This window comes from Stomoxys calcitrans, chromosome 3 (assembly GCF_963082655.1).
Source record: "Stomoxys calcitrans chromosome 3, idStoCalc2.1, whole genome shotgun sequence".
NCBI classification, from domain to species: Eukaryota; Metazoa; Arthropoda; class Insecta; order Diptera; family Muscidae; genus Stomoxys; species Stomoxys calcitrans.
The window spans coordinates 195,345,921-195,370,792 of NC_081554.1; the positions used below are offsets into that span (position 1 = coordinate 195,345,921).

A 24,872-nucleotide genomic window follows, 5' to 3' on the forward strand; every position below is an offset into this window, starting at 1 on the left:
GTATGGTTAAAATCGAACCATAACCTGAAACAGCTACCATATAAACAGATATCCGATCTTGACTTCTTATGCCCCTAGAGGGCGCAATTAATTATTATCCCATTTGGCTAAAATTTAGCATGAAGTTTTTTTTTTTTGACTTCCAACAACTATGCCAATTATTGTTTAAATCGGTTCATCACCTGAAAAACTCTCATATAAACTGATATCGGATCTTGACTTCTTTAGCCCCTAGAGGGCGCAATTTTTATCTAATTTGGCTGAAATTTTGTATAAAGTCTTTTGTTTTGACCACCTACAACTGTACCAAGTATGGGTCAAATCAGTTCATAACCTGATATAGCTCCCATGTAAACCTATTTCTGATCTTGACTTCTTTAGCCCCTAGAGGACGTAATTCTTATCCGATTTGAATAATTTGCATACTGACTTTTTCTATGATTATAAACATGCGTGCGAAATATGATCTAAAATCGATTCATAGCTCCCATATAAACCGATCTCCTGATTTGGCTTCTTGAGCCTATAGAGGGCGCTGTTTATATCCAATGTGGCTGAAATTTTGTACAACGACTTCTCCTATGACCTTAAATATACAGACCATATTTGGTCTCAAACCTGATAAAACTCCCATACAAACCAATCTCCTGATTTTACTTCTTGAGCGCCTAAAGGGGGCAACTCTTATCCGATTTACACAATGAATTCTACAGTGGTCTACAACATTCAATTCAATTATGATTCGAATCGAATCTAAACTTAATACAGCTGCAATAGCACAGCAATCTTTATCCGTTATCTTTGTTTGCCTAAATATAGATAGCGAGCAAAGAACTCGACAAATGCGATCCATTGGGGAGGGTATATAAAATTCGGCCCGGCAGAACTTTGCACGCTTTTAATTTTTTAAATTTTTTAAAAAAATTTTAAATGAAAAAAAAACAAAATGTTTTCGCAAGCAAAAAAGTAATTTTCCTAATTTTTTATGACCAATTAGCGAAGAAAATTGGTTTTAATGACTTTGACATAATATTGCACCTGTTTTCAAAACTGGTGGGCTTATCGCCTTAAATTTATTTTTATACACTAGACCACTGCTGTGGTGTACCACTACTACCATAACCACACCACACCACTGTACCATAACTTAATGCATTTGTTTGTAACACCCAGAAGGAAGAGAGCGCGACCCATTGATAAGTATACCGACCGACTCAAAATTACTGTCTGATTCGATTTAGCCGTCTGTCTGCCCGTGTTAACTTGTGCACAAACCACAGGTCACAATTTTCATCCAATCATCTTCAAATTTGGAACAGGCAAGTTATTCGGCCTAGAGACAAAGCCTATTAAAATTGGAAAAAATCGATTCAGATTTGGATATTGCTCTCATATATATATGTTCGTCCGATTTGCAGTAATACTGCAATAAAATGGTCATTTGTTTAACGATTCTTTTGAAATTTGACAGGAAGGAATTCCTTTTAACTCTCAATACCTCTGGTGAATTTCAAAGAATTCAGTTCAGATTTGGATATAGCTCCCATATATATATATATATATATATATATATATATATATATATATATATATATATATATATATATATATATATATAATATATATATATATATATATATATATATATATATATCACCCGATTTTCACCTCTAGAGCCACTGCAAGCGTATTTTTGTACCAATCTTCTCGACATTTACCACAACATCTAAAAAGTTTGGCCGAAATCGGTTCAGTTTATATGTATAGCTCTCATATATATGTTTATCCCATTTGGACTAATATTGCAATAATGTGGCCATTTGTTAACTGATTCTCTCAAAATTTGAAATGAAGGATTTTCTTATGACGGTCGACATGACTGGTGAGTTTCTTTGAAATCGGTTCAGATTTGGATACAGCTCCCACTTTCGAAAAGCCAATTTTCCTCCAAAACATGACCTTATAGGTCATGTCTACTATCGTCTACTTTACGCCAATCCAAATTTCACTTGGTTGCCCCTTTCCCAACTTGAGCAAGATTTTTTTTAAGATATCTCAACTATTGGGTATTTTTCTACCCATTCGTCGTTAAGGGGTTAAGGATTTCTATTTGTCTATGTTTCAACAAATTTGGAATTCGTTGACTGTAGCAGCCATAGTTTTGGTTCAATCTTTACTACATTTTAAATTTTAAAGATTTTGCCAAGTTTCGCAATCCATCTTTGGTTTATTCAAGGAAATAACTTACCCCCAAACTTATTATCAAATAATTATTATGGCCCAATTCTTCATTTAATTCCAACAAAAGTCAAATTATTTGAAAAAAAAATACAGAAAATAAAAACCAAAAACAAAATAATTAAATAATTTTTAATTCTTTGCCCCAGATATTTATTATACCCTCCATGGATTAATTTGTTCCATTTTTGTTTTCAATTCCTGCAAATAATTCAACTTGCTGGGGGCCTATGCCAATGATTTTTCCTACCGAAGAAATTCATCTTTTGGCCAACATAAAACATCCTACAGAAATTTTCTTCAAAACCCGTGGCTTTGCCATGAAACAAACCAACACCATCTCCATGAGAATATTCAACAAATGACTGGCCGTCCTCCACCCTGGTCTAGATGTTTGCAGCATGCATCTTTGTCCGTTGTGTCAGATCTGTGGCACATTGTGTTGTTTTCTTTTTTGTTTTTTCTCATCTTCTTCTATTTTAAATTAAGCGACTTTGGGGGCATTGCTGACGTCAATGGCTAATAGCCATCATACAACCAACAAGAGGAGAGAAGGACTGAGATGAGTAAAATCAAAAATGTGCAAAGAAACAACAACAAAAATACAAATAAAATAAAAAAAAGTAATCAAAATTTGCACTCCTCTCCCCGTAGCTTTCTCTAACCACCTTTACATGGCGATTTTACGATACATTTAAGAAATTAATTTTATATCCAAGACAAAATTGGGGGGGGGGGAATGAAATCTGTTTTCAATGGACATGTATATGCATCAAATGGGTGGCCAGACGAAAAATCCACATATATATATTTTTAATTAAAAAAACAGCTTCCATTTTATAGCTATAGGGAACGTCAACTCGGAATAGTAGAAATAATTTTTTTTTATGTTCAATTTATAATTTTCTTCTCATTAAGTGATAGGTTTTTTCTTATTTTTAGTAGGTTAGGCTAGGTTAGGTTAGGTTGAAAAGAGGGTGCAGATAATCATCCGCCCCATGGCACTATGGACATACACCTAAGCCAATAATCGTCTTATTGTGCGCTCTAAATTCAGAAAATATTAACCTTAAACTCGGACTGCGTCGACCCGAAAGGCTTCGAGTTATCCAAGTTTATTGACGGCAATACTCTGGCATTCACCGCCAAATCATCTGACCTTTCATTACCCCTTACTCTGTTATGGCCCGGCACCCAAACGATGCTGATTGTGCCATCCTCATAGAATCTTCTTCTTAATCTTAATCTTAATCTTCTTCTTACACTGCAAGATTGTTCGCGACCTTACCGTCTTGGTTGTTATTGGCCTTATGGCCATTTTAAAAAAGATGTTCTTACTCGACGTCCACGCATTAGCACCACACCGCTTCACGCATTCCGTGATCACCCGGATCTACTCGTATTATAGCAGTCTTATCAGGCAGTCTAAAACAGACTTCCGTCCCTGGGTGCTCAATGTAAACCCCCAGGCCCACTCTGTCCTCTAGCTTTGACCCATCCGTGTAACATAATGACATGACAAATGGCAATACTAGGGTTTTGTCAATCCAAGACTGTGCCGATGGCAGCAGTGCCTTGCACTCGACTTCAATGTTCTTCTCAGGTATCCGATCGGAAATATCTTCCCTTCCTTCCAGGTTTCTTATCGCCGCCTCAATTATACCGCGTTGGTATGAGCTGCTCCTATTCTCAATACATTCTCCCATCGCCTTAAGTCTCATAGCCGCAGTGGCTGCCTCACACTTAATCTGTATGTCAATGGGTCAGATATCTAGAATAGTCTCCAGTGTCCTAGTGGGCGTGGTCCTCATTGCTCCGCCTATGCCAAGACAACATGTTTTCTGAACCTGTTGTATGGTCCTTATGTTGCACTTTTTTTCCATAGCAGTCCACCAAACTACTGAGGCGTAAGTAGGTATTGGTCTAATCAGGCTCCTATAGAGCCAGAGGACTATCGTCGGATTCAGGCCCCATTTTGAACCTACGGCCCGTCTACATAGTGGCCCATATCTGTGAGCCTTCGCAGGACGCTCCTGAATGTGACACTTCCAGTTCGGCTTCCTGTCCAAGATCACACCTAAGTGTTTGACCTTGTCCGATATCGAAATCGTTTTATTGAGGAAACGTGGAGCATCAATTTGACCCACCTTCGTCTTAATCGTGAACCGTCATATTTCTGTCTGTGTTAACATTGAGACCCCTGGGTCTAGCCCAGTCATATGCCATATGCAAGACCCTTTCGATCCTTCTGCATAGCTGGTTCGTATCCTTACCCCTAAGAAGTATTATATCATCGTCTTCATAGCAAACGGGTTCAAATCCCTCCTCAGTCAGCATCCGTAATAGGTCATTTATGGTGGTCACCCAAAAAAGAGGCGATAAAATGCCCACCTGTGGCGTGCCCTGTGCTACTTTCTCCCTTATATTTATGCCATGGTACTTAATGGTTAATCAAAATATTGTTATTTTTCTTCCCACTCTCTCTTTGAGATATTATTGTAAAAAAAAACTCTTGGCTATGGCCACCCTTAAATGTCTATTCCTTATTCTCGATATGTGTAGTGAAAATGCAAATCTGTCTATATTATCTCACTATTGATCTCTGCCTTCGAATTTCCACCTTTAGGGTCATCGTCACCTAGGCACTCTGTCACTTTCTTTTTAATACAATTGTTTTTGTTTTCTCATAAGAAAAAAAAACAAAACGTTGATCATTGGCAACGGTAGAGCACATAGTACACAGTCTCTCTCCCTTTCTTTCCCTCTCTCTCTCTCTCTCTCTGGCTTACCTGACCTAAATGATCATTAGCAATTTCCCATTATAATTTGTACATTTTATTTTTAGACCATAATTGCCATAATAATTACAATTTGATTGAACAAATTTGTGAAGCATATGTTCTTTGTTAATCGAATATGGTGGATTGAGCATGGCGTATGTTGGGTGGTGGGTGGTGGGTGATGCCTTGCGGCTTGTGAGCAATAAGTGATGATGGGTTTGGGCAGAGAATTGAGTTGTGCTTTTCTTTTTGTGTTGCTATGAATAAATCGCATAAGTTTGGCAATAAACATTGTATTCTAATAAAATTTAAGAAATAAAAACGAAAATAAAACATAGCAGCAAGGCTAAAAAATGATGCTTAACATCATTCTGTTAGAAACAAAGGCCACCTGCCCAAAAACATATCCCTGAATTTAAGGTAAGTGGTGACATCATCATTGCCATACTCATCTAAATTATTACGCTAAGGTGCGATAAGAACTGAATGTCATTATTCTTAACCCTAAACCTTAAATCCTTGATGAGTGCCCTTTGCCAAGTGTACTTTCTGCCTCATGTGTCTACTACAGGCCCTCTTATAACTGTATCTCATACACACCAAGTTCAAGACTTAACCTTTGTACAACTTACACCAACCTTTTAGCAGGTGGTGGCTGACAATGGTGAGTGTGTACTAAGGTGAATTTTGTGTGTTGATTATGATTAAGCTTCACTATACAAGCATGATTGACTCAATTGTCTCTTGGCCTAGAATGACATTTAAGGCAAATCTCTTGATAATAACATTGTGGATATTTGATATACTAGCACTAGCGTGGATTTGAATAAAAAAAATATCTCGAAAACCATAGAAAATTATGCCCTTTTTAGCGATTTAATGATAACCACTAATACACAGACTAAAAATTTAGTTATATTTATACGAGGGCGGTTCGGAAACAGTATAAACAGAAAAAAGTTAAGTGTTTTGGAAACTTCGATCTCTGCTATGAACACATGTTAAATTTTGTTTCGATCTGGCAACTCCTTCATATAGAAACAGGTGTTCCCAAAAGACGCATCCGCGTTTTTTTAACAATGGAAAAATTAGAAATGCGTGATGTCTTTAAATATTTACATAAAAAAGGTTTATCGGGACAAGAAATTCATAATGATATGGCGAATGTGTTAGGTGAAAGTGCTCCTTTATATGCAACAGTAAAAAATTGGGTTGCTGAATTTTAACGTCGTCGTACATGCATTGAAAATGAACCACATAGTGGGCGTCCAAAAACAGCAACAACAACAGAAATTGTAGCCAAAGCGCATGATATGGTATTAAATTACCGACGACTAAAAGTGCGTGAAATAGCTAATATCATGGGCATCTCAAATGATCGAGTCCATTAAATTTTGCATGAAGAACTACAGATGAAAAAGCTTTCGGCAAGATGGGTGCCGCATTTGTTAACAGTCGGCATAAGAATGAACATTTCTCAAGCTTGTTTGGATCGTTTTAAGCGAAATAAAGCAGCATTTTTTTGTCCAATTTGGCCGAAAATTGAAACAAACAGTTGTACTAGGGGCCCCGATATTCAAACCGAATATGGCCCATATCGGACCATATTTACATATAGCTGCCACATAGGCCGATATGCCGTTTTAGGGCCTTTAGCCCGTAACAGGCGCATTTATTATCCGATTTCGATGAATTTGAAAACTGTGAGTTTTTTTAAGCCTTCCGACATCCGACCCAAAGATGGTTCTGATTGAACTATATTTAAATGTAGCTGTCATATACACCGATCTGCTGATTTAGGGTCTCGAGCCCATAAAAACCGCAATAATTATCCGATTTCGCTGAAATTGGAAACAGTGAGTTTTTTAATCCTCCCAACATCCTACTCAAATATGGTTCTGATCGGACTATATTGAGATATAGATAGATAGATAGAGGGCGCAATTCCTATCCGTTTTGGCTGAAATTTTACATGAATTGTTTTATTTTGACTTCCAGTAAATGTTCTAAGTATGGTTCAAATTGGTCGTTAACCTGATATAGCTGCCATATAAACAGATCTTGGGCCGTGACTTATTGAGCTTCTAGAGGGCGCAATTCTTAACCGATTTGACCGAAATTTTGCATGAAGTGTTTTATTTTGACTTCCAACAACTGTTAGTTTGGTCAACCAACGAAAAATACTAAACAGAGTACTGCTGTCATAACTATGCTGTCAATGCAAATAGAGAGAATGAGAGAGAAGAGATCAACATTTTGGGTTGTGCAATAGTGTCATATAGCTGTTATTTGATCATAACACAGCAATGCCATGGCAGCCCGGTTGTACGTACCGGATTGACCCGATGGAGTTCTTCATCGGCAAGGGCTGCCACCTCAGTGTATAACACACTGCTACAACAACAATAACAGAGATGCCATCAACCTACCATAAAATAGCGATTCGTGGTGAGTTGAGAAGTGTGGTGGATAAGCTTCTGTTTTACATAGGGCTCAGTTATGTATGATATTCTCATGACGTTAACGGTTTTTTGTTTCCCATATGAAAAGTATATAAACAAATTAACGCTCATTAGGTTTAGACTAATAATCGGGTAGCCAAAGTGGTAAAATGTGAAGATTGGTTGAATTAAAAGCAATGAAAAAAATAGTGTTGTGATTTTGTTAGTGGGTGCAGGTTATATGTATATAGGATTTGATCTTGTTTTCTGCAAACTAAGAAATATCGGAGGTACATCTGCTTAGTCTAATAAAGTATAATTTTCCAATAATGAATTTTTCCACCATTTTTCAATGAAAATTGTTTGGCTAAACAAAAGGCTTCAATGTTTATTTGCCATGCATTTTTGGCTCTAACTTAAAATAGATCTCTAAATATAACTGAAAATATTTTCAAACAAAAAAAAATATGTATATATTCAGATATTTGAAAATATCATTTCATATCAAAGTATGAATAATCACACAGCGGGGTTTTGAATATCCAAAAAACGAAGCCAAGTATGGCACAACATTTTGGAATTCTGGTGCAAAGAAAAACAACCTCACACAAGGATGCATGGTATTAAATTTTGCTAACCCCTTAGAAATATTTGAAAAATGCAATCAAATTTCAAGGACAGCTACTATATCAAATGAATATTTTTACTACTTTTTTGAAAGCTTCAACCTTTCTCTTTGCGTACACACCCACGAACTGTTAGATGCTGTTTATTTTTGAAATCCCCAAACCTCAAGAACTGTTTATTTAGGGCATTTCTAACACTTCATTAATTTGGCAAATAATAATATTGAAAATAATTCTAAAATAACCCAACGAATGCAAAACCCCTTCAGCTCAAATCGAATCGAGAGCCAATGAAGCGCAACAAATATTCAATAATTATGATATTTTGTGTTCCAGGCCAATGTTTACATTAACTTTTATGAATCACAAAGTCAATATGTACTATACCAACAACAACAACAACAAGAGCAAATGTTATTAAATCTCCCCAGGATATTACTACGCATACGTAAGCAGTATGTACGCGTGGTCAGTGGTGTTTCACGTCAATGCCTTGCCCAATTGTGGGCAAATGGCCCCAAACTTTGTTGATGAACCCCTCCTTCCCCAAGGCATTGTTTTTTCATTGCACTTTTTCGCTATGTTAGCTAGCCACTGGCAGTTTTTGTGTATTTTGAACTGTTACTGATTTCCGTATGCAATAAACAAATCTCTCAAAGACCAAAACGTTTTGTGGCCGTTGTGTCAGCTAAACAATTCCATGGTGAATTTGCATTTTTCATTGGCTTTTGTTGATGGCTAGGCTAATAACGCTAGCAATACAGTGAGAAACAAAATTGAAACACTGAAAAATAAGTAAAAAATTACAAAATCAAACGGCTGAATCTTGCTAACCCACCACCATGGATTCTACTTAAAATTACATCATTTCAACTTAGTTGAAGGGCACATGGGGCCCACAAAGTCAAGTCAAAGTCCACTTTTTAAGAAAGCTATATTCAAATCAATATAGCTCATTTGTAACGACCTACTTCAATAAGAATTATCTGTGCAAAATTTCAAGGTGATATCTTTATTCGTTCGACCGCTATCGTGATTTCCACTGACGGACGGATGGATGGACAAGTAGATGGATCTAGCGATCATGTAAAGTGAGTTTGAGGAACCTATAGGCTCTCTAGCACTCACAGTTATATACTATGGCAACATTAAATCCAGCAATTCTCTAGAAACAAGACGTGATCTCTTATGTTGGAAGGTGAGGGAACAGTTAAAGGTGAGAGAACAGTTAAAGGTGAGAGAACAGTTAGTGGTGAGAGAACAGTTAAAGGTAAGAGAACAGATAATGGTGAGAGAACAGTTAAAGGTGAGAGAACAGTTAAAAGTGAGAGAACAGTTAAAGGTGAGAGAACAGTTAAAGGTGACAGAACGGTTAAAGGCGAGAGAAAAAATAAAAGGTGAGAGAAAAATGTTCATGAAAAAGCAGCAACAGCGTCGTTTCTTTAATCAACTGTGAATGTGTAAGAAGTAACTAAAATTTAATTTTTTCACACACAATGAAAAACAAGTAAAAACGCATAAGTTCGACTTTTGATACCCACCGCCATGGATGTATTTATTAACAAAATTTCTTATAACACCACTATATGCATATTAATATCCAAATAAAAATATCCAAATATAGTCCGATCTTAATCATATTTTAGTTCAGGCTCCGAGAAGCTCTATACAAGTAACAGTTCGAAATTTAAGCGAAATCGGGTAATAAGTGTGTTTAAACTCTAATTCGGATGATCGATCTATATGACAGCTATATCCAAATATGGTTCAAATTTGAGTTTAGAGTCTTTGGAAGTCGCAAAGCAGCTCACTGTTTCAAATTTCAGCAACATCGGAGAATCTATGCGCCTTTTATGGCCTTTAGACCCTATAGCTGAAGATTAGTTTCAATTTCAGCTATATCTAAATATATCGCGGTCTGAACCTTTTTCAGGACTTGTTCGAAATTTCAGCGAATTCGGGTAATAAATGCGTCTGTAACAGGCCCAAGATCCTAAATCGGTAGATGGGTCTATATGACAGCTATATGCAAATATGTTCCGATCTGGACCATTTTTAGTTCGCTATCGCCGGGCCTAATAAAACTCACTGTTCTAAATTTCAGCGAAGTCGGGTAATAAATGTGCCAGTTATAGACTTAAGACCTTAAATCGACAGATCGGTTTATTTGACAGTTTTATCCAAATATGTTTCGATCTGGACCATTTTTGATTCGGATGTCGGCGGTCATGATAAAGCTCACTACGTTAAATTTCAGCGAAATCGGGTGATATATGCGCCGGTTATAGGCTTAAGACCCTAAATCGCCAGATCGGTCTATAAGGCAGCTATAACCAAATATGTCACGATCTGGACAATTTTTAGTTCGAATATCGACGGGCCTAGTAAAACTCACAGTTCTGAATTTCAGCAAAATCCGGTAATAAATGCGCCTGTTTTAAGCCTAAGGCCGTAAATCGGCAGATGGACCATTTTTAGGCCGATCTGGACCATTTTTAGTTTGAGTATCAGCGGGCCTTATATTTCCCATCTGAAGCATTTTTAGTTCGGATATCGACGGCTCTAATAAAACTTATTATGCCAAATTTTAACGAAGTCGGGTAATAGGTGTACCTTTTATAGGCCTAAGACTCTAAATCGGTAAATGGGTCGCTCTCCTTCTTAGCGTTGCAAACAAATACTCAAAGTTATAATACTCTGTAACTCAGTGGGGGAGAAGGGAGAGTTGTGCACGTGAGTCATGAGTTGTCGTGTCTCGCTTGAGTCACGTGATTCTTATTTGAATCACGCGGGAGCAATGAATATTTTTATGATAAATCCTACTCTAGAGATGTGCGCGTAAAAGATTTTTCACTCAAGCCCACGCACGCTCACGAAAAAAAAGTTACTCACGCTTGCTCACTCACTCTTTTTTTGTGTCGACTCACGTGCTTCGTGAGTCATTAATGTCTCGTGAGTGTCTCGTGATTTAATCATAAGTTGTAAAAAGTAAAAATTTGCATAGCAGTGGCTCTCTTTTACGGGTTATATAGCAGCTACTGACACGTCAATGCTTTGACAAAACTACAATACATCCAGCAATATTCTAGAGAGACCATTTGATTTATTTTATCTATGGCAGATTTGAAAGAGATTGAGAGTGACGATTTGGCTTTCCACTGAAATCTAAAATAAACCTTCTAACAATTTTATTTTGTACTGTATATTATTTTGTTTATTTTTTTAATGCGAGGGAAGGTTGGAGGTTGGGGTAGGGGGTTACTGCACTAAAGTTACTACACACCCACAAAATATTATTTTTATTTGTTTGTTGTTTAAACAAAACAAAAACCACCACAAACATTAAAAACATCAACTGTTGTATTTTCACTGTTTCTTTTTTTTTTTGAAATTCAATCATAAACCCCAACACTGTTTGGATTCGGGGAAAAATTCATCAACACAAATTACCACCGCCCCGTTGATGCCAAGTAATAACATCCCGTGCAATAAACTCTGCAATAGAAGCAAGCAAATTATTTTTTGTATATTTGATCTTTTGATTGATGTCTTCCATATAAACCGTCAATGAAATAGAAATTTCCCGTAAACTCTTTCTTTCTTAATGGACACAACTGAATTCACCAATGCCCTGCCATAAACGACATTGAGCTTGAATGTATTTTTGGAGAAAATCAGCAAACAAAAACAAACATTTTATTTTTGTATCATTTCCAAAGAAACATAAATATAAAAAAAAACGTTTATTCACCTTATGTTGGCTGAATGTAAGAAAAAAACAAATGGATATTTCATTTAAATGTCAATAATCCCAAAAATGGGCAAGGGGGAAATATGGCATACAAATTTTTTATTAAGACCCGACTTAATACCACAACCATCATCATCATCGGTTAATATTGTCTACTTCCAAAGTGGTTTTAGCTGCGTAATTAAAAATGAAAAACAATTTTTTATATGCATTCTGGCACGATTCCATTTGATTTCAAACTAAAAAAACGTAGAAAATACTCATTAATATTTCTTTTTTGTTCCGGCAAAAGATGAAAAAAATTGCTAAGAAAAAAACTAAAATCATGTCCAAAACATATGAAGAACAACACAAGTCCTTGGTGAATTGGTTGACTTGCTATGTGTATAACAAAACTAAAACGGAGAAGATTGGCTTCCTTTATGAGCACTAAAAGTCAATTTGGAAAGACTAGTATTTTACTCGACAGGCCTAAACTCTGTATATCCACTCAAATCATATACAATGATGCAAATGCAAATTTTGCAAATTCTGCCCCTGAACATTCCACTAAGAAACATGGAGCAAATGATACAATGCTACTCTGTTCTTATTGAGAGCCCAGAGGAAATCATTCTACGTACTAAGGGAATAAAAAAGTGTGGTAAGATATAGCAATTGGTTTGCAATTTACTTGCCCTCCTCTTCCTCTTTAAGCAGGCAATTCCCTGGTTATACAAATGCTTGAAACTTTCAATCTTTCTGCCTTCTTTGCAGCCTCTCCAAAATCAATTTAATGGTAAAGAAGCAATGCCAACCTCTCTTTACATCATATAAAAGATCTGGATAACTCTCATTCTTTTTTAATCAGAACAGATTCGTTGGAACTGATAATCTCCAATACCTTCTCCAAACTGACTATCTCCAATATAAGATTCATGGTGAAAAAGCAAAGCTAAACTCTGGAAATCACCAAAAGTTGTAAATGTGTTCCCTACCGACTGTGTGATAGAAGTGTGTTGAAACCTCATCAATCATCTGGATATCGTCCGTGGTAAAGAAGCAACAGCAATCTCTCTGTAGATCACCAAAAAGTTATAGGCAAATAATTCTGTTACTATCTTTAATGCTTTATCAACTGTGAAAATGTGAGAACAAGTAAGTGCACTTAAATCTTTTTGCATGGAATATCTGTGATATACAAAAAATCTGCTTAATATTAGTTTTCTTTGTCTCCCAATCTCTCTCTTAGAAAATCGCCAAGCATCATTATCATGGATCATGGATCCTCATAACTAAAAAGTATAGATAAATTAAATATAGATAACGAATTTGAAGTTCGCACATAGACACGTTGGTGGCGCTTGTCAATATAGATAAATGAGAATTATCTAAGAAAATGAGGAATTCTGCTTTCAATGGCACGTCGCAAACTGCATTCGTTTGCATTTTCTAAATATGTATTATTTCCTTTCCCATGAAGGAAACTATGGCGCAATGCAAGTTTATAGTGATTCGGGAATTGTAGCTTCCAATATGTGTAACTTTATTTCCTTTATTTCTATTCTTTTTGCTGTAAATTTGATTTTTCTAACTTTTTCAGCGGAGCTGCTTGCTTCGAGGAAAAATAAAATAGTAATCGACACCTATAAGCTTGACATTCGCTATAAAATCTTGAGAGCACAAAAATGTCTGTTTCTCTCTCAATCCTCTTTGCTTAAGATTTGCTGTGAAATTTTGAGAGCATACAAATTTCTCTCTTTCTATTTTAAAACTCTCCAACATCTTGTTTTTACTCTGACTCTTTCACTCTATCTCTTTCTCTCCCTCTCCCAATAGCTCAAATCTCAGTACTAAACCTGCTACTATCCATGCTACAGAGTCTAACTAAGCTATTGAAACGTTAATTCATCGCTTCTTATACATATATAGCTTTATACCAGTATAAATATATGTATATATATGATGAGTACGTCGTCTTTTCCTGACGCCCACGATTTTTGAATGGCAACGTATGGAAATAAATAAGTTTTTTGTTCAAATTTAGACCTCTTCTTGTATATGTGTGACTGTGTGTTTGTATTAATGCGTAACGGCCATCGGTTGTTTGCGCGGTATTTTTAAATGCATTTGTAAACAACAACAAAGGATTGATATCGATATACAAAAGCAACAAGTTAATATTAAGATGGGTCAAGAAAAGGAAGAGTCAAACCAAGATGTCGTTATGGGTAAAAAGTTAAAACTATACAAAAATAAAATAAAATAAAGTAAAATAAAATAAAATAAATAAAATAAAATAAAGTAAAAAAAAATAAAATAAAATAAAATAAAATAAAATAAAATGAAATAAAATAAAATAAAATAAAATAAAATAAAATAAAATAAAATAAAATAAAATAAAATAAAATAAAATAAAATAAAATAAAATAAAATAAAATAAAATAAAATAAAATAAAGTAAAAAAAAAATAAAATGAAATAAAATAAATAAAATAAAATAAAATAAAATAAAATAAAATAAAATTAAATAGAATAAAATAACTACGGTAGCCTCCATCAGGTTACGAACCGATTTAAACCATATTTACCACAGTTGTTGGAAGTCATACCAAAACGACCAATGCAAAATTTCAACCAAATTTGATGAGAATTGCGCCCTCTAGAAGCTAAAGAAGTCTAATCGGGAGATCGGCTTATATGGGAGCTATATCTGATTATGAAGCGATTTCAGCCATACTTAGCACAGATGTTGAAATTCATACCTAAACACCACGTCCAAAATTTTAGCCAAATCGGATAGCAATTGCGCCTTATGGAAGCTCAAGAAGTCAAGACCGGAGATTGGTTTATATGGCAGCTATAACAAAACATGAACTGATTTGACCTATTTACAATCTTAACTGACCTACACCAAGAAGAAGAACTGATTTGACCTATTTACAATCTTAACTGGCCTACACCAATAAGAAGTATTTGTGCAAAATTTCAAGCGACTAGCTTTTGAAAGTTAGCGTGCCTTCGACAGACGGACTGATATGGTGAGATTGACTTAAAATGTCATAACAATCCAGAATTTATGTACTTTATGGGGTATTAGACGCATATTTCGGGGTGTTACAAACGCTATAACGAAATTAGTATACCCCCATCCTGTGGTGGAGGGCATAACAAGTAAAAAGGCATTAAGTACGTCCGGGCCGAACTTTTAATACCCACAACCTCGGGTATATAAGTACTCCAACTTTTATCATAGTCGGGTGAAAAATGCATTTTTTATGCACCCATAGCACCTTTATCCAAATATGCTCCGATTTGGACCAAATTTGGCATGACTATTGAGTGGTAACTGATCAATTTTGTTTTCATATTGGTCTTTTTGGTAGCCATATCCAAATATAGAACGATCTGAATCTTATACGACACGGATGTCGAAAAGCCTAACAAAAGTCACTCCGTCAAATTTGAGCGAAATCGGATTAAAAATGTGCCTTTTATGGGGCTAAGACTTTAGATCGAGAGATCGGTCTATATGGCAGCCAAATTTCAGAAAGTTGTCGAAGGGTCTAACACAACACAATATCCCAAATTCCGGCAACGGCGAACAATAAATGCGCTTTTTATGGGCCCAAAACCTTAAATCGAGAGATCGGTCTTTATGACAGCTATATCCAAATCTCAGCCAATCTGGGCCAAATTGAAGAAGGACGGACAGACGGTCGGACATGGCTGGATCGTCTTAGATTTTTACGCTGATCAAGAATTTATATACTTTATAGGGTCGGAAATGGATATTTCGATGTGTGGCAAACGGAATGACTAAATGAATATGAATATTTGATGGTGGGTATAAAAACAACTCCCATATCAAAGAGTGCTGCCCTATAGTAATAAATCTTAATGGGCAAAAAGAACATGCCAATTAATTTCAATATTGTCTGTTGTGAGATGACATTTCACGCCAATTACATTGTAACTTCCTCTTTTGTTTTTCATTTTCACATTTCTTTGTGTCTGGCCAATATTTGTTCCGAGTCATATTTCTGTCATCAGTTCTGGTTAATATTGAACATCCTTTTGTATTACAGCATTTATTATTATTATTATTAATTTTTGTCTATCTGCACTTTACAAGCAATAAAGCCCTTGGTAACAATTAAAAAAATGAAAGTCAAACAACATGAATTTGCAATGTTAAAACGTTAAAGGGAAAACAACAAAGAAACAAAAGCAATACCAGTTCAATATTCGGAAGTAAGTAAAGAGAAAAAAACAAACAGTCACCCTAATATATGATTTTAACCTTATGTATGATGATTGATTTATGATTTTAAAATATCAGTATTAGAGATAACAAGTAAAAGGCATTAAGTTCGGCCGGGACGAACTATGGATACCCACCACCTCGGGTATATATGTAAACCCCCTTTCGTTACAATACTGTGAAACTTGGATTATTTATGCACCCAAATTCGGCACGGATATTGAGTCGTCTAATAAATGTAAGTCACTGTTCAATTTTGTTGAACAAAATATTGGTCTTTTTGGCAGCTATATCCATATATAGACCGATCTGATCCATATAGAACATGGATGTCGAAAGTCACTGCGTCAAATTTCAACAAAATCGGTAAATTAAAGCGCTTTTACCGGGCCAAGATTTTAAGATCGTTCTATATGGCACCTATAACCAAATCTGGGCCGATCTGAACCAAATTAAACAATGATATAGTAATCATCCTATTTTATTATAACTCTACTACTATATGCGTAGTCATATCTTAATAGGGGCTGGTCTTGATCATATTTTATTCAGGACCCAAGAACTCCATGCACAAGCAAAAGTTTCAGTCAATAAATCTCCTTTTTATGGGATTAAGACCCTAAATTGGAAGATCGGTCTATATGACAGCTATATCTATATAGTCTGATCGGACCCAAATTTGGGTGGCATATTGGGAGGCTTAAAATAGCTCACAATTTCAAATTTCAACGAAATCAACTAATAAATAAAGCTTTTATAAGCTTCAGACCCTTAATCGGCATATCGGTCTATATGACAGCTATACCTAAATACAGTCCGATCTTTACCATATTTGGGTCAGATGGCGAGTGGCTTAAAACAACTCACTGATTCAAATTTATGCGAATTTGGGTGACATATACAGCTTTTATGGGTTCCAGACCCTCAAACGGCAGATCGGTCTATATGGCAGCTATATCTAAATAGAGTCCGATCTAAACCATATTTGAGTCGGATGGCGAGTGATTTAAAATAACTTACTGTTTAAAATTCCAGCGAATTCGGGTAATAAATGAAGCTTCAAGACCCCTTATCAGCAGGTCGGTCTATATGATAGCTATATCTTAAGGGCTTTAGACCCTCAAACGACAGACCGGTCTATATGGCAGCTATATCTAAATGTAGTCCGATCTAATTTTGGTCGGGTATCGGAAAGCTTAAAATAACTCACGGTTTCAAATTTCAGCGAAATCGGTTAATAAATATAGCTTTTATGGGCTTCAGACCCTCAAACGGCATATTGGTCTATATGGCAGCTACATCCAAATCTGGACCGATCTGTGCCATATTACAGAAAGATGTCAAGGGGCCAAACAGAACCCACTCTCCCAAATTTCGGCGACATCGGACATAAAATAAATGCGCCCAAAACCTTAAATCGAGAGAAAAATCTGGACCGATCTGAATCAAATTGAAGATGGATGTCGAAGGGCCTAACACAACTCACCGTCCATAATTATGGCTAAATCGGACAATAAATGCGCCTTTTATGGGCCCAAAACCTAAAATCGAGAGATCGATTTATTTGACAGCTATATCCAAATCTGGACCGATCTGGGCCAAATTGTAGAAGAATGTCAACTGGCATAACAAAACTCATTGTCCCAAATTTCAGCAAAATCGGATAATAAATGTGGCTTTTCTGGGCCTAAGAGACAACTTTTCTTCCTTCCTTCTTTAGTTTTGGCCCAAACCTATAGACTTTGCTACGTATTGCTTATAAAAATAAAAATGACAGCAATGTGTGACATCTTACATTTCTCTATTTCTCCTCCCTCTCTCTTGTTCTCATTCCTTAACAAATTTCCCTCCCTCATTTAAATTCTCATATGCAATAAAATTGTAATCAGGTGGGATTTTAATCCACAAGTCATTGCAATTAACAAGTCATTCATTTCGTAAATCCATCAGGAGGTCATTTTTCTCAGCCATAATCTCCCTACCCCAAACCCTGGCTGCATTCTGCTTCCCTTTATACTTGCCCAATGCATTGGAAGTAGACTTGTGCCAGCAACAAGTCAACATGAAATAGTAAAGAAAAAAAAATATTTAATTTCTACAAATGACTTCTGGAGAGGAGAGCATGAATGGGGAGGGGACAGGCAACACGTAAGACAAACGGACATTAATGGGTGTGAATACACCATTTTGATCCGTATTGTTTTTGTTTTGTCTACTCGTTCATTTTATGCATACAGACAGACGTATGTGTGTGTGTGGTCATTGTTGCTTTAAAATGATGGTAATGGTGATGATGATCATTTTAATGGCATCAATACGGCTGATTTTAAGATGCATTAAAAGTGTCGTTTTTTTGCCATCGCTCTTATGAAGAGTTGTTTTTTTTTTTTTTTTATTTGAGTCTCATGATTGTGTAAGTGCAGCAGCCTTTTGGCGCTCACCAAACTTGGCTAGTAGTGGGTGGTTGGAGATGCTGGGGGTTTTAGTTGTCGTTGTCATTTTTTATATTTTTTGTTTTTGTCTTTGTTTTTGTTTTTCTTTTATTATGTGTCAATGGCAAATAGTACGTCATACCAATCATCCAAGCAGCAGCCATCACCTCTACAACACGGTCCACCCCCAACATCTTTAGTTATTCCATATAACGAGGCCTTGTTGACCCATCAGTTTCGTTTTGTACTCATTACAAACATATACTTATCCATTCTATTTTTCGTTAAATTTCTTTTTAATATTTATTTATTTTTACAAAAATCCAACAATATGTGATGTAGTATATAAATTTGGGGTTTTTTTTTTTCTTCTTTTCTGCAAAGATGTCACATACATTTGTATGAGAAGCGTTCAAAGATTTGACCAATTTCTAAATTCAACGCGAAAAATATTAGCAAATGTTTTTTGGGGTTTCTGTAAGGGGAACAACCTCGGACATGGAATATGGCTGTGTTCCAATTTGTGGTGTACGCTATTACGTACATAGTATTGGCAGATGTAAATATAAATTGTAAACCTAAAAGGTCCTTGAAAGCAATAAAAACCAAATCCAAATCTTGGGCTATGGGATTATTTTGGCAAGAAGAAAAATTAAAAAAAAGAAAATGTCCCTCGAAACGTATTATCCACTCACATTAAATTCAATAAAAAAATTCATATTTCAAATTAATATGAGGTAGATTTTGTTTTCATATCGAAAATCCAAAGCAAAGAGAGAAATAGTGTTTTTCATCATGATTGACAATTCAACTCAAAATGAGGGGACTTTTGTCTGTGTTGATATTCGAAACCAAAACAATTGAGCGAGAGAAAAAGATAACGGGAATAAATGAAGTCTCAAGATTTGCTTTAGGCTCATAGTCAAAATCAAAATAATGGAGAGCGAGAGAGACAGAGTGAGAGAATGGGAGTGAGAGAATGGGAGTGAAGTTAAGTTTATAGGAACAGTTGCCAGCGTTGCCACTTTAGAAAAATCTTCAACCTAAAATTTTCAAGAACCTAGTAAAAAAATGCTTTTATTATTAAATTTTAGAGAAATTGCTTTAGTTGTTTAGCAGAAAGATTATGTTTAGCAGAAAGATTTGATTAATTAAAAGTTAATGATAAGAAATTGCCTGATCGACAGACCAATCTCCCGGTTTAGGGTCTGCATCCCATAGAAGCTATATTTTTTATCCAATTTCGCTGAAATTTTATATAGTATATAGTTTTTGATCTCCCGACATACGACCCAAATATGGTTCAGATCGGACTATATTTAGATATAGCTGCCATATAAACCGATCTCCCGATAAAGGATCTGAAGCTCTTAGCATCCTTGTTTTATTTGACCTAGATCGGTCCAGATAGACCGATCCTCGATTTAAGTTCTTTTGCCCATATAAGTTGCATTTATTGCCCGCTTTCGCTGAAATTTGGTATAGCGAGTCGTATTAGGCTCCTCCACATCACTCTTAGACTCATAAAAGATGAATTTATTAACGGATTTCGCTGAAATTAGGCACAATGAGTTGCATTTGACCCTTTGACATTCGTAGCGAGTATATATTAGTTCCATCTATATTTCGATATAAATGCCATATGGAACGATCTCTTAACTTTAGGGATTTTGGCCAATAGCAGGTGTGTTTATTGTCCGATTTCTTTGAAATTTTGTATAGCGAGTTGTATTATGCTCCTCGACATCCCTGTTATGGCCCAGATCGGTCTAAATTTGGATATAGCTGTTATATATGCCGATGGAGAACGGAATACATTTAGCATTTTTCAGCGTATTATGACGAAAGATGGTTAATATATATAAAGGGTGATTTTTTTGGCAAAAACTGGCTTCTACGTTTCGTGTTTTGTTCCACTGCCAAACATCTTCAATTTGGCTTAAAATTTAACCATGAATCGTCTTACAAACGAACAACGCTTGCAAATTTGTTAAATTGTATTATCAAAATGCGTACTTTGTTAGGCAAGTTCATTGCGCGCTTCTTCAATTCCATCGACGAAGCTCATTTTTGGCTCAATGGCTATGTAAATAAACAGAATTGTCGATTTAGGAGTAAACATCAGACAGAACCATTGCAAAAGCTACCAATGTATTTAGAAAAAGTCACAGTTTGGTGCGGTTTATGGGCTGGTGGCATCATTGGAACGTACTTCTTCAAATATGATGCGAAAAAATCACCCTTTAGGAAGTATTTATGCACACTAATAGGAAGTATTGAATGCGCCTAGCTTTACTCCTTTGGAAGTTGGCGTGCTTCCTACACAAGGAAAGGCGGGGCGACGGGCAGACGGACGGACTAAGCTAGATCGACTAAATTCTCATAGCGATCAAGAATATATATACATTATGGGGTCTAAGACCAATATTTCAAGGTGTTAGGATGAAGGGATCGCCCTTTAGAGGCGCAATAATAATCCGATTTGGCTGAAATTTTGCACCACATCTATTGTAACCTTCATCATAAGTGCTAAATATGGTCTAAATCGGTCTATAAACCGACATAGCTCCCATAAAAACCAATCTCCCTCTATAGAGTGTAACTCTTATGCGACTTGACTTAAATTTTGAAGAGTGGTTGTTTCTATTACCTCCAACATACGTGTTAAGTATGGTCCGAATCGGTACGAAACCTGATACAGCTCCCATATATACCGATCTCATAATTTTATTTTTGAGGCCCTATAGGGCGCAATTGTTATCCAACTTGGTTGAAATTTTGCACAATATCATCTACTATGATCTCCAACATCCAAACCAAGTATGGCGCAGACCGGTTCATAGCCTGATATAGTTCTAATAGAATAGCAATTATTTTCCATTATCCTTAATTTGCCTATTAAGAGATACCGGGCAAAGAACTTGACAGAGGCGATGCATGGTGAAGAGTATATATGATTCAGCCCGGCCGAACTTAGCTTAGCTTTTATTTGTTTTGCCTCTTCTTTCATAATCCACTTTGTTTTTCTAATGATTTGCAATACTTTTTTTTTTTGTTTCACAGTGTAATTGACACTTCGACTTAACATTTGGGTCTGAAGCCCATAAAAGCTTTATTTATAACCCGATTTCGCTGAAACTTTAAACAGTGAGTTGTAGCACGCTTTTATTTGTTTTACCTCTTCCTTCATAATCAACTTTGTTTTTCTAGTTATTTTCAATAAAAATTTGTTTCATAGTGTAATTGACACTTCAACTTAATATGAAGGAGATGCATTTTAATTTTTACAGTTATTGATACAAAGCTATCGAGAGTAGAGAGTAGTAGCGAGAGAAAGAGAGTAATAATATATGAGCCCACAATCTTCACATGAAGCAGATGGAATAGTAATCAAAAGAGGGAGTGATAGAGAGAGAGCTAAGAGTAACGGAGATACGTTATGTCAACTCATTTTAATTCAATGGTTTTTTAATTTTTAATGATTTTCTAATGATACAAATACAAAGTAAAACCAAAATTTAATTGAAATAGGAAAATTACTATTATTTTTGAATTATTGTTTAAGTACTTTTCCATTTTTTTGTATGATATGGCTGTCACATCCATTTAACGTAAACAATCTCAATCATCAATCATGTCATTCTCTTTTGGTTCCCGAAAAACAAAAGACAAAAAAATAAGACATTGTATGCGAAAAATCGAAGTGACACTTGTTTTTATGAGATATGACAGCAACCCATTGCAAGTACTAGAGCGACAAAAGAAAAATAAAAAAAAAACTATTTCTTGGAAACACATAATTTTCGGCCAAAATAAAATAGAATTTTTCCCCTTTACAAGAAAATACTTAAATGCTCATTTATGATTTTTATTGAATAATAAAAAAAATTATTTCACAAATAATTTGTTTTTCCCATCAGTAGAGAGGAACAAAAAACAATTTAACGATTTGTGTGTGTGTGTGTGAGTGTGTGTCAACACTTTACACTGTTTTCAACTAAGCATTCAAGTGCATATGCCATATCTATGATGATGTTGCCGATGATGCTGACGATATGTCCAAATGTCTTTCTGTCTGTCTATCTATCTTTCGTTGCTCACAAATAGCGATGATGGGTATTGTTAGCCATTGCCTTTTAATGGGCTAGTTTCAATTTCATTGCTTTGCATTGAAAAAAAATATGAACTGTACACTTCCAAAAAGCAGTTTGAACAACAGCATTTAAAAAGCTAATAATATTCAATTATTACAGTCTTTATTAGTGGCATTTAATTTCATTATACCATAGCGTATGAGCAATATTTTGTTTCATATTAAGTATCGGCCATGTGGGACAAAATAAACTGAAATAAACATTAAAGCCATATGAAATGGTACAAAGAAAACTGATTAAGTCGCAAAACTCATATTTAATTTGCCTGGAATATAAGTTTGCTATGGATCATTGAAAACTAACTAAAAAGAATGTGGTTGAGAAATATGAAACAATTAATTGCAATATTTTTTTTAACACTTAAAAGCATACAAACGAAAAGCAAACACATTTCCTATTTTCATACCCTCCACCATAGGATGGGGGTATTTTAATATGATCAATCTATTTGTAGCTTACCGAAATAAAGATTTAAAACTCAACAAAGTATATATAAATATATATCTTAAGTCTATCAAAGTTAAAGTATATATCTTAAGTCTATCTAGACATGTACTTCCTTCTGTCCGTCCGCCCATGCAACTGTCTGTCCGCCCGTGCATCTGTCTGTCTGTCAAAAGCACGCTATCTTTTGAAGGAGTACAGCGTGATGAAATTTGGCAGAATAGCTGCCATATAAACCCATCTTCCGATTTGATTTCTTGTGCCTCTAGAAGCAAAAGCAGTTATAACTCCCATATAAATTCATATCCCGATTTTACTTCTTGAGATATTTTCTTTTAGTTTTAACCCTGAGATAATATGGCTTCCGGGCAGGAATGTCCATGATTGGAGCTCTTAGAAATCTGGTGGAGATAGTAAAGTCTACTAGGCAAAGGAAACACTACTACAGGCCGATTGTTCTCTTGACCACACTGAATGTGAAGAACGTATTCAGATGATCTGATTGCCCTTTTGATCACAATGGATGTGAAGAACGCATTCAATAGCCTCAGCTGATCTGACTTCCTCCAAGCGCTCAGAGAGTACTTTAATATCACGGTGTATCTGATGAGAATAATGAGAAGTTAATTCCGTGATAGGTTACTTATCTATAACGAGTGAATATAAGGTCACATCAGGAGCGGTGGAAGAGTCCATACTTGAACCGGATCTTTTGAATGCTAGTAATGATGGACTACTTTGAACCGAAATGCCAGACTGAACCTTTCTGGTAGGATATGCTGACGACATCGCTGCAGTCGTCACGACAAGAGATACGGAAATTGCGCAAACTATGACAAATGATGCCAAGGGCAAAAGACTGGCTCGACTCCCACGGCTTTGAACTTGCCATACAGAAGACGGAGTTGCTACTCCTAGGTTTGGTTAGGTTAGGTTAAAAAGAGGGTGCGGATATTAGTCCACCCCATGTCACTATGGACATACACCTAAGCCAATAATCGGCTTGTTGTGCGCTCTAAATACTCACCAGTAAGGAAAGGCAAAAGTCGGGCGGAACCGACTATTTAATACCCTACACCTACCCTACAACTATAAATTCGGGCAATATATAAATATATACGTATATAAAAGCTATATTTAAATCTAAAGCGACTTTCAAACATATCGTTTGAAAATTGTTGTTACTACGGCCATATAAGTGCAAATCGGGCGATAAATATGTATGGATGCTACACCCAAATTTGAACCGACTATTCGTGATCTTACCGTCGTGGTTGTTATTGCCCTTATGGCCCACCTCACGCATTCCGTGATCGCCCAAATCTCCGCCTGCAGAACCCTATTACTAGGGTTCAGTCAATCCAAAACTGGGCCGCTGGCAGAAGTGCCTCGCACTCAGCCTACTCTTAACTAGAAAAAAATCCCAGTGGAAGTGGATATGCTGGTGAAAACCAAGAGATCGGTCAAATGCCTAGACAAACGACTAGATACACAGCTGACCTATCCAGAGCAAATTCGGCATGGGACAATAAAGGCCGCGAGAATAACGGCGCAACTCAGCCGACTGATGGCAAACATAGGGTGGACCTCTCCCGAGCAGGCGTAGACTCTCTGAGAGTGAAATATGGGGCCAGACACTGCAGGCAGCATGCCGAGTAAAATCCCTGCTCTCGTTACAGAGGACGGGGGCTCTTAGATTTCACCTCTTCTCGTGCCCTTGTTTATCCCCTGAGGTCCTCCTACAAAGAGTTTTCTGCAGTCCTT

At 36.1% G+C, this 24,872-nt stretch overlaps 1 protein-coding gene and 1 long non-coding RNA gene across 2 annotated transcripts in view; one reads left to right on the plus strand and one right to left on the minus strand.

Moving 5' to 3' along the window:
• The window catches only part of LOC106085341 (serine/threonine-protein kinase meng-po), a 39,619-nt gene that overhangs the window by 9,599 nt on the left and 5,148 nt on the right, over positions 1-24,872 (minus strand). The window lies entirely within an intron of this gene.
• LOC106085430 (uncharacterized) lies at positions 12,401-12,774 on the plus strand. The gene is made up of 3 exons (XR_001220943.2): positions 12,401-12,479; positions 12,593-12,614; positions 12,687-12,774. It is a non-coding gene; the product is annotated as an uncharacterized LOC106085430 (long non-coding RNA).